General features: G+C 43.5%; 2 non-coding genes across 2 annotated transcripts; one reads left to right on the top strand and one right to left on the bottom strand.

Annotated features, from left to right (window-relative positions):
• Positions 1 to 615: 615 nt before the first annotated feature.
• On the top strand, positions 616 to 688 carry TRNAE-UUC (transfer RNA glutamic acid (anticodon UUC)). The gene has a single exon. It is a non-coding gene; the product is annotated as a tRNA-Glu (tRNA).
• A 5,641-nt stretch (positions 689 to 6,329) lies between these two features.
• LOC138077237 (U6 spliceosomal RNA) lies at positions 6,330 to 6,437 on the bottom strand. The gene has a single exon (XR_011144701.1). It is a non-coding gene; the product is annotated as a U6 spliceosomal RNA (small nuclear RNA).
• Between the last annotated feature and the right edge of the window lie 9,799 nt (positions 6,438 to 16,236).

Raw genomic sequence — 16,236 nt, 5'->3', positions numbered from 1 at the left:
CTCGAGCCCGTCCGGGGTCACAGATTCTTCTAAGGAAATCAGCCTGTCTTCCCATGGCCCCCACTGAGTAGGCAGCCCACTCTAGCAGTAGAATTTTGTGCTCAGAGTCGCTGGCCACAACTGATTGGTGGATGGAAAGACCCATGATCCTAAGACGATCAAATCATATCACGACCTGTGGCCTTTAAAGTTGTCTGGTGTGGACTTCCCTGGTGGTCCAGTGGTTAAGAATCTGCCTTGCAATGCAGGCAACGTGGTTTCAATCCCCAATCTGAGCCGATTCCACGTGCCACAAGCAGCTAAACCCGTGCACCCCAACTACTGAAGCCCCTGCTCTCTAGAGCCCACGCACAGCAGCAAGAGGACCCACCACACTGAGAAGCCTGCAAACCACAATGAAGAGGAGCCGGCACTCCCGCAACTGGAGGAAGCCTGCACACAGAAGTGAAGACCCAGTGCTGCCAAAGGTAAATAAACTATTTTTAAAAACAAGAAATAAAGTTGTTTGGTGTGATGAGACAAGCAAGGCAGACATCAGCTCTGCCCATGATGGAATAACAGGGTCTGCTTTCACCCTCCCACTTTAAATGACTTAAAAAATGGGCAAAGGGGAATTCCCTGGTGGCCAAGAGGTTAGGGCTCCACACTTTCACTGCTGAGGGCCCAGGTTCAATCCCTGGTCAGGGAACTAAGATCCCGAAAGCTGCACAGCATAGCCAGATTTTTTGGAAAAAAGGCAAAATATATAAAACAATTGTTTTCAGATATTGAACAATCGGTAGCACAGAACGCTAACACCTGACACAAGGGGAAAGAATGTGTTCAGCCCTATTGCTGCCCCAATTTGCTGTCTGGATGGAGTTCCCAGGCTGTAGTTCAATGAGGGAGACCTGACGCACAGGCCCCTGGGTTCCCTGAGTTGAGGAGACAGAGTTTAGATGAAGAGAGCTTGAGTTTACAGGGCAAAATATTGGAAGGAATGCTGCACCACGGAGACAGAGAAAGAGCTCTTGAAATCTTCAGAGGGTTTCTCTCGAGTCTTTGGCTAAGTACTTATCATCACATGTGAATGAAGAATCTCCTCAAGGCTGTATAATGAACCATCAGAAAGGAACAGGTGAAACATTCTCCGACGATCTCCCAAGTCTAGGAATAGTTCACATTCCTAATAGCCAGAATGGAAAACCTCATCATACACAAGGCATTGGAGAATACTCCGAAGACTATTTGCTAAATGATACTATAGTCTAGACTAAAGGCTGCTTTGGTCCCCACTGACAAAACTTAAAAGCAAACCTTGAAAAAAAAATTACAAAACTATTTCCAAATAGCTTAGCTGCATCCCAACAGAGAAGCCAAATATATTTAAAGGAATACAAAGAAATTCAGCAGCCAGATGTAAAATTCACAATGTCTGGCATCTAATGAGACAAGAATCAGATAGGAATTCCCTGGTGGTCTAGAGGTTAGGACTCCACGTTTTCACTGCCAAGGGCACAGTTTCGACCCTTGGGGAACTAGGATCCTGTAAGCCACGTGGTACAGCCAAAAGCAAACAGAGATTCAAAGAAGCAGGAAAACAACTCATAGTGAGGCAAGAAAACCAAGCAATAGAAACAGACTCAGAAATGACCCAGATGGTAGAATTAGCAAACAAGGACATCGAAATAGCTATTAAAATATATATAAATCTAGTTGAAGAAGCTTAAGCTGTTGAAGAAGCTTAAGCACAAGCATAAGAGAAGATAAAGAGGATACAAAAAGGCCTAAATCTAAGTTCCAGAAATGATAAATAAAATATCTGAGGTGACAAGTATAGTGAATGGGATAAACAGTGGACTAGACGCTACAGAAGAAAAGACTATGAACTTGAAGCCATACCAATACCAACTACTGAAAATGAAATACAGTGGGAAAAAAGATGGGGAAAAAACCCCACGAACAAACAGAAGCCCAGCAAAAGCTATGGTGCAAGTTCAGGGACTGGTGGCAGCAGATACCTCTGGAAGTGGGGTTAACATAAAGACTAAAAATAAGATTTTAGGTTTAATTGAAGGTCAGTTTGCAAAGGCATTAGGCTCAACACCAAAAAGAAAAACCACCCAATTAAAACCCCTTCATGGATCACAGCCTTGTCTTGGTGCAGGGGCTTGTATAACTAAATGAAACTATAAGTCATGCCCTGCAGGGCCACCCAAGATGGGCGGGTCACGGTGGAGCGTTCTGACAAAACATGTCCACTGGAGGAGAGAATGCCAAGCCACTCTGGTATTCTTGGTGCGAGAACCCCATGAGCGGTATGAAAAGGCAAAAAGATCTGACTCTACACATGGATATCGCCAGATGGGCGATCCTGAAATCAGATTGATTATATTCTTTGCAGCTGAAGATGGAGAAATTCTATACAGCCAGCAAAAACAAGACCTGACCGTGGTTCAGATCATGAGCTTCTTATTGCAAAATTCAGGCTTAAATGAAAGAAAGTAGGAAAAATGGCTAGGCCATTCAGGTATGGCCTAAATCAAATTACTTATGATTATACAGTGAAGGTGATAAATCGATTCACAGGATTAGATCTGGTGGACACAGTGCTTTACTATTGACAAAGGTTCATAACATCGTACAGGAGGCAGTGACTAAAACCATCCCACCAAAAAAAGAAACGTAGGAAGACAAAGTGGTTGTCTGAGAAGGCTTTAAAAATAGCTGAGAAAAGAAGAGAAATGGAAAACAAGGGAGAAAAGGAAGGATATACCCAACTGAATGCAGAGTTCCAGAGGATAGCAAGGAGACATATGAAGGCCTTCTTAAGTGAACAACGCAAAGAAATAAAGGAAAACAATAGAATGGGAAAGATTAGAGATCTCTTGAAGAAAATTGGAGATACTAAGGAAACATTTTATGCAAGAATGAGAATGCTAAAGATCAGAAATGCTAAGGACCTAACAGAAGCAGAAGAGATTAAGAAGAGGTGGCAGGAATGCACAGGACAACTATACAGAAAAGATCTTGATGACCCAGATAACCACCATGTTGTGGTCCCTCACCTACAGCCAGATATCCTGGAGTGTGACGTCAAGGGGGATTAGGAAGCATTACTCTGGGTGGCACTAGTGGTAAAGAATCTGCATACTAACGCAGGAGATGTAAGAGACGCTTACATCCTGGTTGGGTTCGATCCTCAGGTTGGGAAGATCCCCTGGAGGAGGGCGAGGCAACCCACTCCAGTATTCTTGCCTGGAGAATCCCTAGGATAGGGTCACAAAGAGTCAGACACGACTGAAGTGACTTAGCACGCATGCATGCACTGTAAACACAGCTACTGGAGGTGATGGAATTTCAGCTGAGCTATTTCAAATCCTAAAAGATGATGCTGTTAAAGTGCTGCACTCAAATATGTCAGCAAATTTGGAAAACTTAGCAGTGGCCACAGGACTGGAAGATGTCAGTTTTCATTCCAATCCCAAAGAAAAGCAGTGCCAAAGAATGTTCAAACTACCATACTATTGTGCTCATTTCACATACTAGCAAGGCAATGCTCAAAATCCTTCAATCTAGGCTTCAGCGGTATGTGAACTGAGAACTTTCAGATGTACAAGCTGGATTTAGAAAAGACAGAGGAACCAGAGATTGCCAACATTCACTGGATCATAGAGAAAGCAAGGGAATTCAAGAAAAACATCAGCTTCACTGACTATGCTAAAGTCTTTGACTGTGTGGATCACAACAAACTGTGGAAAATTCTTAGAGATAGGAATACCAGACACCTTACTTGTCTCCTGAAAAACCTTTATGTGGGTCAAGAAGCAACAGAACTGGATGTGGAACAACACAGGTTCAAAATTGGGAAAGGAGTACGACAAGGCTGTATATTGTCACCTTGCTTATTTAACTTATATGCAGAACACATCATGTGAAATGCTTGGCTGATTGAATCACAAGCTGGAATCAGGATTGCTGGGAGAAATATCAACAACTTCAGATATGCAGATGATACCACTCTAATGGCAGAAAGTGAAGAGGAGCTAAAGAGCCTCTTGATAAAGGTGAAAGAGGAGAGTGAAAAAGCTGGCATAAAACTCAACATTCAAAAAACGAAGATCATGGCATCCAGTCCCATTACTTCATGGCAAATAGATTTTATTTTCTTGGGCTGCAAAATTACTGAAGTCGGTGGCTGCAGCCATGAAACTGAAATTAAAATTTCCTTGGAAGGAAAGCTATGACAAACCTAGACAGCATATTGAAAAGCAGAGACATCACTTTGCAACAAAGGTCCGTATAATCAAAGCTATGGTTTTTCTGGTGGTTATGTACAGATGTGAGAGTTGGACCATAAAGAAGGCTAAGTGCCAAAACACTGATACGTTTGAATTGTGGTGGTGGAGAAGACTCTTGAGAGTCCCTTGGACTGCAAGGAGATCAAACCAGTCAATCCTAAAGGAAGTCATCCCTGAATATTCATTGGAAGAACCGATGCTGAAGCTGAAGCTCCAATACTTTCACCGTCTGATGTGAAGAGCCGACTCATTGGAAAAGACCCTGATACTGGGAATGATTGAAGGAAAAAGGAAAAAAGGGCAGCAGAAGATGAGATGGCTAGATAGCATCACTGACTCAATGGACATGAGTTTCAACAGTCTCTGGGAGATAGTGAAGGAGAGGGAAGCCTGGTGTGCTGCGGTCCATGGGGTAACAAAGGGTTGGACAGGACTCAGTGACTGAACAACAGCAACAGCCATTAAAAAGATGGGCAAAGGACTTGGTGAGACATTTCTCCAAAGAAGATATACAGACAGACAATAAGCAAATGAAAAGATACTGAGTATCCTTAGCCATTAGGAAATGCAAATCAAAATCACTTCGCACCTACTAGTATGGCTATAATTTTTCCAAAAAGGGAAAACTAAATGCCAGTGAGGAGATGGAGAATTTGGAACCTTAGTACATTGCTGACGGGTATGTAAAACGCAGCAGCCACTGTGGAAAACAGTTTGACAGTTCCTCCAAAAGGTAAATATAGCATTACCATATGACTCAGCAGTTTCACTCACAGGTACAGGCGTAAATTGTGGGTGTGGTTTTGGACCACCAAAACAAAGCGGATATTACAGTAAAGTGACTCAGACGAAGTGTTTGGTTTCCCAGGGCATATATAAGTTAAAAGTGAAAGTGAAAGTTCCTCAGTCGTGTCCAACTCTTTGCGACCCCATGGACTGTAGTCCATGGAATTCTCCAGGCCAGAATACTGAAGTGGGTAGCCTTTCCCTTCTCCAGGGCATCTTCCCAACCCGGGGATCAAACCCAGGTCTCCCACATTACAGGCGGATTCTTTACCAGCTGAGCCGCATATATAAGTTACATTTACACTATACTGTAGTCTATTAGGGTGCAATAGCATCTTTCTAAAAAGCAATGTATATGCTTTAAAAATACTTCACTGCTAAAAATGCTAACCATCATCTCAGCGAGTCACCGCCTTTTTGCTGATGGAGGATCTTGCCTCATTGTTGATGGCTGCTGACTGATCAGGGTGATTGCGGAAGACTGGGGTGGCTATCGCAAATTCGTAAAACAAGACAGTGATGAATTTTGCCACATTGATTGACTCTTCCTTCTACACATGATTTCCCCACAGCATGCAGCTCTAATAGCATTTTACTTAGAGAACTTCTTCCAAAGTGGAGTCAATCTGCTCAAACCCTGCCGCTGCTTTATCAATTGGGTTTATGTAATATTCTAAATCGTTTGCTGTCATTTCAACAATCTCCAAAGCATCTGCATGAGGAGTAGTTTCCATCTCAAGAAACCACTTTCTCTGCTCAGCCATGAAAATTGTATCATCTTCAGGCTCCACTTCTAATTCTAGTTCTCTTCCTGTTTCCACCACATCTGCAGTTGCTTCCTCCACTGAAGTCTTTTTAAAAAAATTATGTATTTTAATCGGAAGCCAATTACTTTACAATATTGTAGTGGTTTTTGCCATATATTGGCATGAATCAGCCATGGGTGTACATGTGTTCCCCATCCTGAACCCCTCTCCCACCTCCCTCCCTATCCCATCCCTCAGGGTCATCCCAGTGCACCAGCCCTGAGCACCCTGTCTCATGCATCAAACCTGGACTGGCGATCTGTTTCACATATGATAATATACATGTTTCAATGCTATTCTTTCAAATCATCCCACCCTTGCCTTCTCCCAGAGTCCAAAAGACTGTTCTTTACGTCTGTGTCTCTTTTGCTGTCTCGCATATAGGGTCATTGTTACCATCTTTCTAAATTCCATATATATGCGTTAATATACTATATTGGTGTTTTTCTTTCTGACTAAAAATATGGAACACTTCACGAATTTGCGTTTCATCCTTGTGCAGGGGCCATAGCTAATCTTCTCTGTATTGCCCCAATTTTAGTATATGTGCTGCCAAAGCGAGCATTCCATGTGTATCTTTTTATTTACTACGTGTGCGTGCTAAGTTGCTTCAGTCGTGTCCAACTCTTTGCAACCCCATGGACTGTAGCCCATCAGGCTCCTCTGCCCATGGGATTCTCAAGGCAAGAATACTGGAGTGGGTTGCCATGCCCTTCTCCAGGGAAATCTTCCTGACTCAGGGATTGAACCTGTCTCTCCTGTAGCTCCTGCACTGCAGGCAGAGGCTTTACCTCTGAGCCACCGGGGAAGCCTTTACTTATTTACTACAATGGAGTGCAAACTGCGTTGGAAGCAGGTATTAAAAATAAAAGGATTGAGAATTTATTGCCAGTCCACTAGTTAGGACTCAGCACTTTCACTGTCAGGGCCTGGGCTCAATCCTTGGTCAGGGAACTAGGATCCTGCAGGCTGTGTGGCCTGGCAGAGAGAAGAGTACCAAGACAGAGGAAGATCAAACAGTCTCAGCGCTGCTGTCTTCAAGGGAAACTGTGATTCGCTCACTCTTTCTTCTGACATGACTCCTCTTCTATCTGGCGCTCCAGGCCCAGCGCAGCGGGTACACGCCTGCTTCCCCGCCGCAGCCCGGCGCTGAGCCGCAGCCTGGCCCCTGGGGGCAGAGGCCTTCCTCCGCTGAAGTCTTGAACCCCCTCAAAGTCATCTAAGAGAGTTGGGATCAACTACTCCCAGGCTCCTCTTAATGTTGATATTTTGACCTCTTCTAATGAATCATGAATGTTCTTCATGGCATCTAAAATGGTGAGCATTTCCAGAGGGTTTTCAATTGGCTGCCCAGATACATCAGAGGAATCACTACCTCTGGCAGCTATAGCCTTACAAAGCATATTTCTTAAATAATAAGATTTTATTACTATATGTAAAATAGATAGGGACTCTCTGGTGGCTCAGAGGTAAAGAATCCACCTGCCAATGCAAAAGACTCAGATTCAATCCCTGGGTTTGGGAGATCCCTTGGAGAAGGAAATGGCAACCCACTCCAGTATTCTTCGTGGGGAAATCCCATGGGCAGAGGAGCCTGGCGGGCTACAGTCCCTGGGGTTGCAAAGTGTCAGACATGACTTAGCAACTAAATAACAACATAAAATAGATCATCAGCAAGGCCCTACTGTGTAGCTCAGGGAGCTCTAATGAGTATTTTGTGAGAATCTGTAACGGGAAATCCCACGGGCAGAGGAGCCTGGCGGGCTGCAGTCCATGGGGCCGCAAAGAGCTGGACATGACTGAGTGCACACACACACACACACACACAAGGGAAAAGAATCCGAGAAAGATTCTTTGTGCATATATGTTCTATATCTATCTATATAAATCACCGTGCTGTCCGCTGGAGCTAACACAACATTGTAAACAGACTCTGCTTCAGTGAAATTAAAAAATAAATAAATAAATAAGGGAAAAAAATAAGACTTGAAAATCAAAATGGCTCCTTGATTAATCTGCTGCAAAGTGGATATTGTGTTGACAGGCATGAAAACATTAACCTTTTTAAAAAAATTAATTTATTCATTTATTTTCAGCCACACCCTATGGCGTGTGGCCATACGCCAAACAGGGATCCAACCCATGACCCCTGCATTGAAAGGGGAGTCTTAACCACTGGACCACCAGGGAAGTTCCCCCCCGCCCCGCCCCCGAAAAAATTAATCTTGTTATCCTTCTCCATCAGAGTTCTTATATTTTGAAAACAGTCTTTTTTTTTTTTTCCTGAGCACTAGTTCTCAACAGTGGGCTTAAATATTCAGTAAACCATGTTGTAAACAGATGTGCTATCATGCAGCCTTTGTGGTTCCGTTTATAGAGCACAGGCAGAGTAGATTTAGTGTAATTCTTAAGGGCTCTAGGATTTTTGGAATGGTAAATGAACACTGGCTTCAACTTAAAGTCTCCAGATGCTTTAGGCGCTGATAAGAGAGTTAGCCTGTCCTTTGAAATTTTGAAGCCAGGCACTGACGTCTCTCTACCTAGAAAGTCCTAGATGGCAACTTCTTCCAATAGAAGGCTGTTTATTCTGCATTGAAAATCTATTTAGTGTAACCATCCTCATTCATTATCTCAGCTAGATCTTCTGGAGAACTTGCTGCAGCTTCTGCATCAGCACTTGCTGCTTCACCTTGCACATTAACCTTGTTAACCAAACTCCGCTAGCTTCAAATTTTTCTTTGGCAGTTTCCTCACCTCTCTCAGCCTTCACAGAATTGAAGAGAATTGAGTCTTGCTGGAAACAGTGTCAGACTTTATTTTTTGGGGCTCCAAAATCACTGCAGATAGTGATTGCAGCCATGAAATTAAAAGACACTTACTCCTTGGAAGGAAAGTTATGCCCAACCTAGATAGCATGTTGAAAAGCAGAGACATTCCTTTGCCAACAAAGGTCCGTCTAGTCAAGGCTATGGTTTTTCCAGTGGTCATGTATGGATGTGAGAGTTGGACTGTGAAGAAAGCTGAGCGCCGAAGAATTGATGCTTTTGAACTGTGGTGTTGGAGAAGACTCTTGAGAGTCCCTTGGACTGCAAGGAGATCCAGCCAGTCCATTCTGAAGGAGATCAACCCTGGGATTTCTTTGGAAGGAATGATGCTAAAGCTGAAACTTCAGTACTTTGGCCACCTCATGCAAAGAGTTGACTCATCGGAAAAGACTCTGATGCTGGGAGGGATTGGGGGCAGGAGGAGAAGGGGACGACAGAGGATGAGATGGCTGGATGGCATCACTGACTCGATGGACATGAGTCTGAGTGAACTCCGAGAGTTGGTGATGGACAGGGAGGCCTGGCGTGCTGCGATTCATGGGGTCGCAAAGAGTCGGACACGACTGAGTGACTGAATGAAATGAAATGAGTCTTGCTCTGGGGCTTCCCTGGTGTCTCAGATGGTAAAGAATTTGCCTGCCAGTCCGGGAGACCTGGGTTTGATCCCTGGGTCAGGAAGGCCCCCTGCAGAAGGGAATGGCAACCACTCCACTATTCTTGCCTGGAAAATTCCATGGACAGAAGAGCCTAGTGGGCTACAGTGCATGGGGTCACCTGAATTAAGCTCTGGGTTAAAGGAATGTTGTGGCTGGTTTGACCTTCTATGCAGATCATAAATTTTTCTCCGTATCAGAAATAAGGTTGTTTTGCTTTCTTATCATTTGTGTGTTCACTGAACTAGCACTTTTAATTTCCTTCAAGAACTTTTCCTTTGCATTTACAACTTGGCTGTTTGATGCAAGAGACTTAGCTTTTAGTCTGTCTTGGCTTTCAGCATGCCTTCCTCATTAAGCTTAATCTTTTTTAGCTTTTGATTTAAAGTGAGAGACATGTGACTCTTTCTTTCACTTGAACACTGAGAGGCCATTGTAGGGTTATTAATTGGCCTAATTTCAGTATTGTTGTTTTAGGGAATAGAGGGGCCCAAAAAGGAAGAAAGGTGGGGGAGTAGCCAGTTGATGGAGAAGTCAGAACACATAGATTTATTGCTTAAGTATGTTGTCTTCTATGAGTGCAGTTTGTAGTGCCCTAAAACAATTACAATAGTAGCATCAAAGATCACTGATCATAGATCAATATAACAAATATAATAATAATAAACCTTAACATATTTTGAGAATTACTAAGCTGTGACAGGGAGATGTGGAGTGAGCAAATGCTGTTGAAAAAAAATGGTGCAGGCAGACTTGCTCAATGCAGGGTTACCACAAGCTTTCAGCTTCTAAAAAGAAGTAGTATCTGTGCAGTAAAATTAGGTATGCCTGTATATACCTAAAACGATTGAAAACAGGTACTCAAATTGTTATTGTTGTTTAGTTGCTAAATCATGTCTGACTCTTTTGCGCCCCCGTGGACTGTATCTCTCGGTTCTGCTGCCCATGGGATTTCCCAGGTGAAAATGCTGGAGCGGGTTGCCATTTCCTTCTCCAGTGGATCTTCCGGACCCAGGGATCAAACCCGTGTCTCCTGTATTGGCAGGTGGGTTCTTTACCACTGAGCTGCCAGGGAAGTCCACACTGAAATACTTTCACACAAGTGTTCATAGCAGCAGTGTTCACAGTAGCCAAAAGGTGGGAACGACCCAAATGCCCATCAGGGGGTGAATGGATAAAGGAATTGTGGAACATACACACAATGGAATATTGTTCAGCCATAAAAAGGAGCGAAGTGCTGAAACACGCTGCAACAACGTAGAGGAATCTCAACAACATTGTGCTGAAGTAAAAGAATTCAGATACAGAAAGGTCCACATTGTATGATTACATTTACATGAAATATATCAGAATAGATAAATCCTTATAAATCCATAGAGACAGAAAGTATGTTGGTAGTTGCCTGGATTTGAGGGAGAGGGGACTGAAGAGTGACTGTCTATGAGGCTTTCTTTAGGGGAAATGAAAATGCTTTGGAACGAGCTGGACACTGTGAACATGCTAAATGCCCTGAATTGCATGCTTTCTAATGACTGCTGCTGCTGAGTCGCTTCAGTCGTGTCCGACTCTGTGCAACCCCAGAGACAGCAGCCCACCAGGCTCCCCTGTCCCTGGGATTCTCCAGACAAGAACACTGGAGTGGGTTGCCATTTCCTTCTCCAATGCATGAAAGTGAAAAGTGAAAGTGAAGTCGCTCAGTCGTGTCCGACTCCTAGCGACCCCATGGACTGCAGCCCACCAGGCTCCTGCATCCAAGGGATTTGCCAGGCAAGAGTACTAGAGTGGGTTGCCCTTGCCTTCTCCGTTATAATGATTCAGTTCAGTTCAGTTCAGTCGCTCAGTCGTGTCCGACTCTTTGCGACCCCATGAATCGCAGCACGCCAGGCCTCCCTGTCCATCACCATCTCCCGGAGTTCACTCAGACTCACGTCCATCGAGTCCGTGATGCCATCCAGCCATCTCATCCTGGTTCATCCCCTTCTCCTCCTGCCCCCAATCTCTCCCAGCATCAGAGTCTTTTCCGATGAGTCAACTCTTTGCATGAGGTGGCCAAAGTACTGGAGCTTCAGCTTTAGCATCATTCCTTCCAAAGAAATCCCAGGGTTGATCTTCAGAATGGACTGGTTGGATCTCCTTGCAGTCCAAGGGACCCTCAAGAGTCTTCTCCAACACCACAGTTCAAAAGCATCAATTCTTCAGCGCTCAGCTTTCTCCACAGTCCAACTCTCACATCCATACATGACCACTGGAAAAACCATAGCCTTGACTAGACGGACCTTAGTCGGCAAAGTAATGTCTCTGCTTTTGAATATACTATCTAGGTTGGTCATAACTTTTCTTCCAAGGAGTAAGCGCCTTTTAATTTCATGGCTAGTTATATGTTATTTGAATATCACCTTGATTTTATTTATTTAATTAATTTTATAATGCCAGGTCTCAGTTGTGGCATGTGGGAATCTAGTTCCCTGACCAGGGATTGAACCCAGGCCCCCTGTATTGGGAGCAGAGAGTCTTAGCCACTGGACCACCAGGGAAGTCTCTCACCTCAATTTTTAAAAAAGCTATTTGATCTAAATTCTCTAAATTCCCTAAATTCCTATTTAGGGCCCACAGGTGGATGACTGCCCCTTCCCCACTTGGAAAGGACATTGGAGGTTTATTCTTAGAAAACGGAAAACAGAAGTTTTCTGGGCTATGGGATACAAGCCTAGTTGAGGATAAAATACAGGGATTTAAAGAAAGTGAGATGAATTTGAGCCAACTCTAGGAGAGAGTGAAGGACAGGGGAGCCTGGCATGCTGCAGTCCATGAGGTCGCAAAGATGCAGGCAGGACTTAGCGAATGTGCAACAACAGCAACAAAGAAGCTGGTGTAAGGCGCTGGGACACCAAACCTCCCCCACACCTAGCCTTCTAATACCTTAGAAGTGTTTTCTGAAATATGACTAGCCCCAGAGAACTGACTTAAAGACACTGACTTGGGAGTTCCTCCACGGAAATGGCTCTGCTCGATCACCCTACAGTGACCCTTACCGGCGTAAAGCTCCGCCCAGTCTCACAGGGCTGCCAGTCATCCTGCTAGGGACTACCAGTGTTTCCCAGGGGGATCTTTATAGGAAAGGCATAGATACAAAACCAAAATCCGACGATGGAAAAACCAAACCAAAAACAGAAACAAGCAACTTGAAAGAAACTGATACAATGTAGAGAGAAGAAAATTTTACAAAAAAACCCACCATAATTAATATTCCTTGAGAAGGTACTACCCTGATCAAGCAAAAATAAGGTGCCTTTTTAAAAAAGTATAGTCAGAGAACAAGAAAGAGATATTAGAAATTAAAAATGTGAAAAAATATGAGAATAAAAAAAATGAGGGAAAGTATAACTGAAAAATTTTAAGAAATTTCCCAGGATAGAAGGGCATGAATTTCTAGATATAAAGGGCCTATCAAGTATCCCAACACAATTGAGAAAAACCAAGAACCTCACCAAGGCACATCCTTGTAAAATTTAAAATACTGGAGATTAAACATATGTATTTAGTACATATATATTTCTAAGGATGCAAGCAAATGGTCCAAATTAGAATTTATAATAACAACTCTGGAAGCTAGAAGGTGAAGGAGAAAAGCATTGAAAATTCTGCTGGAATATAATTTCCAACCTGCAATTCCATACACAGCTAACCTGCAATTATGAATTACTCTAGAATAAAGGCATATTCATTAATTCCAGGTTCAGATGCAAGTGACAGAAACCCAAAACAGTAGTTACAATTTTCTCTCTCACATAAAAATCCAGGTCACTCGAGTGGCTCTGTTCCACGAAACGCTCAGCATCTCAGGTTCATTCCAGTCCTCGCTCTGCCGTGGCCAGATGTGGGCTTCATCGTCATGGTTCAGGATGGTAGCATCTGAGTCCCAGCCACCTGACAGATGGGGGAAGGGATGATGAAAAAGGAGCAAAGGGCACTTGGCAGCTACATCTTTAGGAATTTCTCAGAAGCTGCCAAGTAACACTTTTGCTTACATCGCATCATCAGAATTTGTTCACCTGGAAAATGTAGAAATAAAGACTTGATTTTGGATGATCTTGTGCCCAGCTGAACACTTTCTTACTATGGAAAACCAGAAGACAGGTGTGTGGAGTAAGTAGCAGTCCCTGTTACACAGTCTTGAACATTTTTTAAGCATTCTTTGCCTGAAGCTCCTGGCAGAGGGTACAGCTGTCCCTCAGTGTCTGCAGGGGATTCATTCCAGAACCCTTCCTACTAAAAATCAATGATGCTCAAGTTCCTTATATAAAATGGCACAATATAGTTGGCCATATGTATCCACGTGTTCTGTTGCAGGTCTGTACTACCTGAAGCGAAGGGATAAGGCAAGAAAGAGGAAGACTTGAGATCCGTGAGCAAGGATATCTGACACCGGGGACTCCCTGTGTTGCTTAAATGATGACAGCTGAGTTACAGGCCTAGATGGCAGCCAGCCCAGAGTAGAGAGGTCAGAAGGTTCCAGGAGGGATTTCTTTAAGAACATGACACTGACAGAAGACTTCATAATTTACTTTCACCTGACAGGCACAGCAGCATACCTTTACTTCTATGACAGTCTACTCCATATGTTTGAATGTAATGAGGAGACATTTATATATCAGAGGTTCAGTTAGGATTAAATGCCTAGAAAACTAGGCAAATGAAAAGACAAGGAAATTATTAACTCAAAGGCAATTATTAACTCCAAGGAAAACATGTGGAAAAGTAATAATGTCTTAACACAGAGTTCAATCGTGAATAGCGTTTACATAGTTATAAAATTGTAATCCTAGGCTTCCCTGGTGCCTCAGTGGTAATGAATCTGCCTGTCAATGCAGGAGACACAGGTTTGATCCCTAGTCTGGGAAGGTCCCACATGCTTCAGAGCAACTAAGCCTGTGTGCCACAAGTACTGAGCCAGTGCTCCAGAGCCCAGGAGCTGCAACTACTGAGCCACATGCTGCAGCTACTGAAGGCTGCGTGCCCTAGAGCTTGCGCTCCGCAATAAGAGAAACAGGAGAAGCCACCGCAGTGAGAAGCCTCAGCTGGAGAGTAGCCCCCACCTGCCACAACTGAAGAAAGCCCTCGAAGCAGTGAAGACGCAACACAGCCAGAGAGAGTAAAATTAAAAATAAATAAAACCATAATCTCAAATATCTTCCTGACTAAAATCACAAATGTATATTTGCAGGATGGTGACATAGTGTGTGTGTATGAGTGTGTGTGTGTGAGAGAGAGAGAGCCTGGATAATGGAAGAGAGCTAGATCTCACTGTCCAACAGTGGTAGGTCGACAAATAATGGTTAAAACTAGACAAATCAAGAATTTAAAATGTACCCACATTATTTGAAAATATGGAGATAAACATCAAATGCCAAAATAATCAGCTATAAGAACTGAAAAAGGTGCTTACTTCTGAAAGAGCTGGAGATGAAGAAGGGTTGAAACAGATCTTCCATTTTTTACTAACAAGCCTTTGGAAGTATCTAACTATTTACATGCCAAACTTCATTAAACATTAAAACGTAAATTTTTTAAAGAATAGGTAATGAGATTCTCTTTCCTGGGCTCTTCAGGTGAGAAATGTGGCATCAGACAGTAGGAGACAAACACAGGAATGGTAGACAGTGGCTGAGCCACACTAAGAACCTGGGGTAGAAAATCCACAGATCCCTATTCCCAGAGTGCTCCTGGACTCCCGACTTCCTTAGGCTCCCGTTTACATGAAGCCTGATCCCATTAGAGCCTCAGATCCAGGAGAGTTCGTCTCTCTCGTCAATCTGTTTCCCTTATTTGAGCTTTGTTGAGTGAACTTCTGTTTCTTGCAGTGGAAAAGTCCTGCTAAAATAAAGCTATGAGGGGTTTCCCTGGCAGCCCAGTGGTTAAGACTCAGTGCTTCCAGTGTGGGCCGCATGGGTTTGATCCCTGTTGGAGAAACTATGATCCCACATGCTGTGAGGCACGTGGAAACATTTTTTAAAAATATATAGAGATACGTGTTGCTTCCAAAACTCCTGCCCTCTCCCCTCCACTTTATTTTGAAGGAGAGATTCCATTATACTTTATGACCTCCTAAGAACTTCACTGATGTGGCAAGTCCTTTTATTTCTGCAAAATTCCCCTCACACCCCGTTACAGTCATGTCTCAGCAAGAGGATGAAGATACTTCCTATTTGGGAATTCCTTGGTGGTCCAGTGGTTAGGACTCTGCACTTTCACTGCATGAGAATGCAGGTTCAATCCCTGGTGAAGGAACTAAAATCCCTACAAGCTGTGAACCGCAGCCCCACTAAAAAAAAAGAAGATACTTGCTACTTCCTAATGTCCAGTGCAAAGCAGGATGATACTGTATCATCAATGCAGCAGATTAAGGTGACATTCATGAAGGAATAAATTAGAGTAACCAAGCATCCCTGTTGGCCAGGGACCCAGGGGTTTCCTGGGATGCAGAACTTTCAGACAGTCCTGGACATATTTTGGTAAAGTGGATGAGGTGTCTGTGAAGATACCCTGCTGTACCTGCCACTAGAAGATAAATACCTTCTGCTGGTATGAATAAAGAGATAAAATATTTTAAAAATCATATACCAAGTACCTACATAATTAAGCCTGAGATAACCCTCCATTATTTTTCAAGTCCTGTCAACCTTTGGTACCAGCCAGCCTGGAGAATGGAATGATGCTTTCCTCCAAGGTTCCCAAGGAAGCAGCCTGCCTCCAAAGTTCCCAAGCTCTAGGTCAATAACTGACTCAGGGCTGGTTACTGCCAGAGGGCATGTGACTGTGTACTGTGCTGGCTTGACTTACGTCTTTGTTCATTAAACTAAGGATTTATTTTGCTGTACAAATCAAG

The sequence above is a fragment of the Capricornis sumatraensis genome, chromosome 3, assembly GCF_032405125.1.
Source record: "Capricornis sumatraensis isolate serow.1 chromosome 3, serow.2, whole genome shotgun sequence".
NCBI classification, from domain to species: domain Eukaryota; kingdom Metazoa; phylum Chordata; class Mammalia; order Artiodactyla; family Bovidae; genus Capricornis; species Capricornis sumatraensis.
Note: the sequence above shows the minus strand (reverse complement) of the source record. Positions and strands in the feature narration are given on the sequence as shown.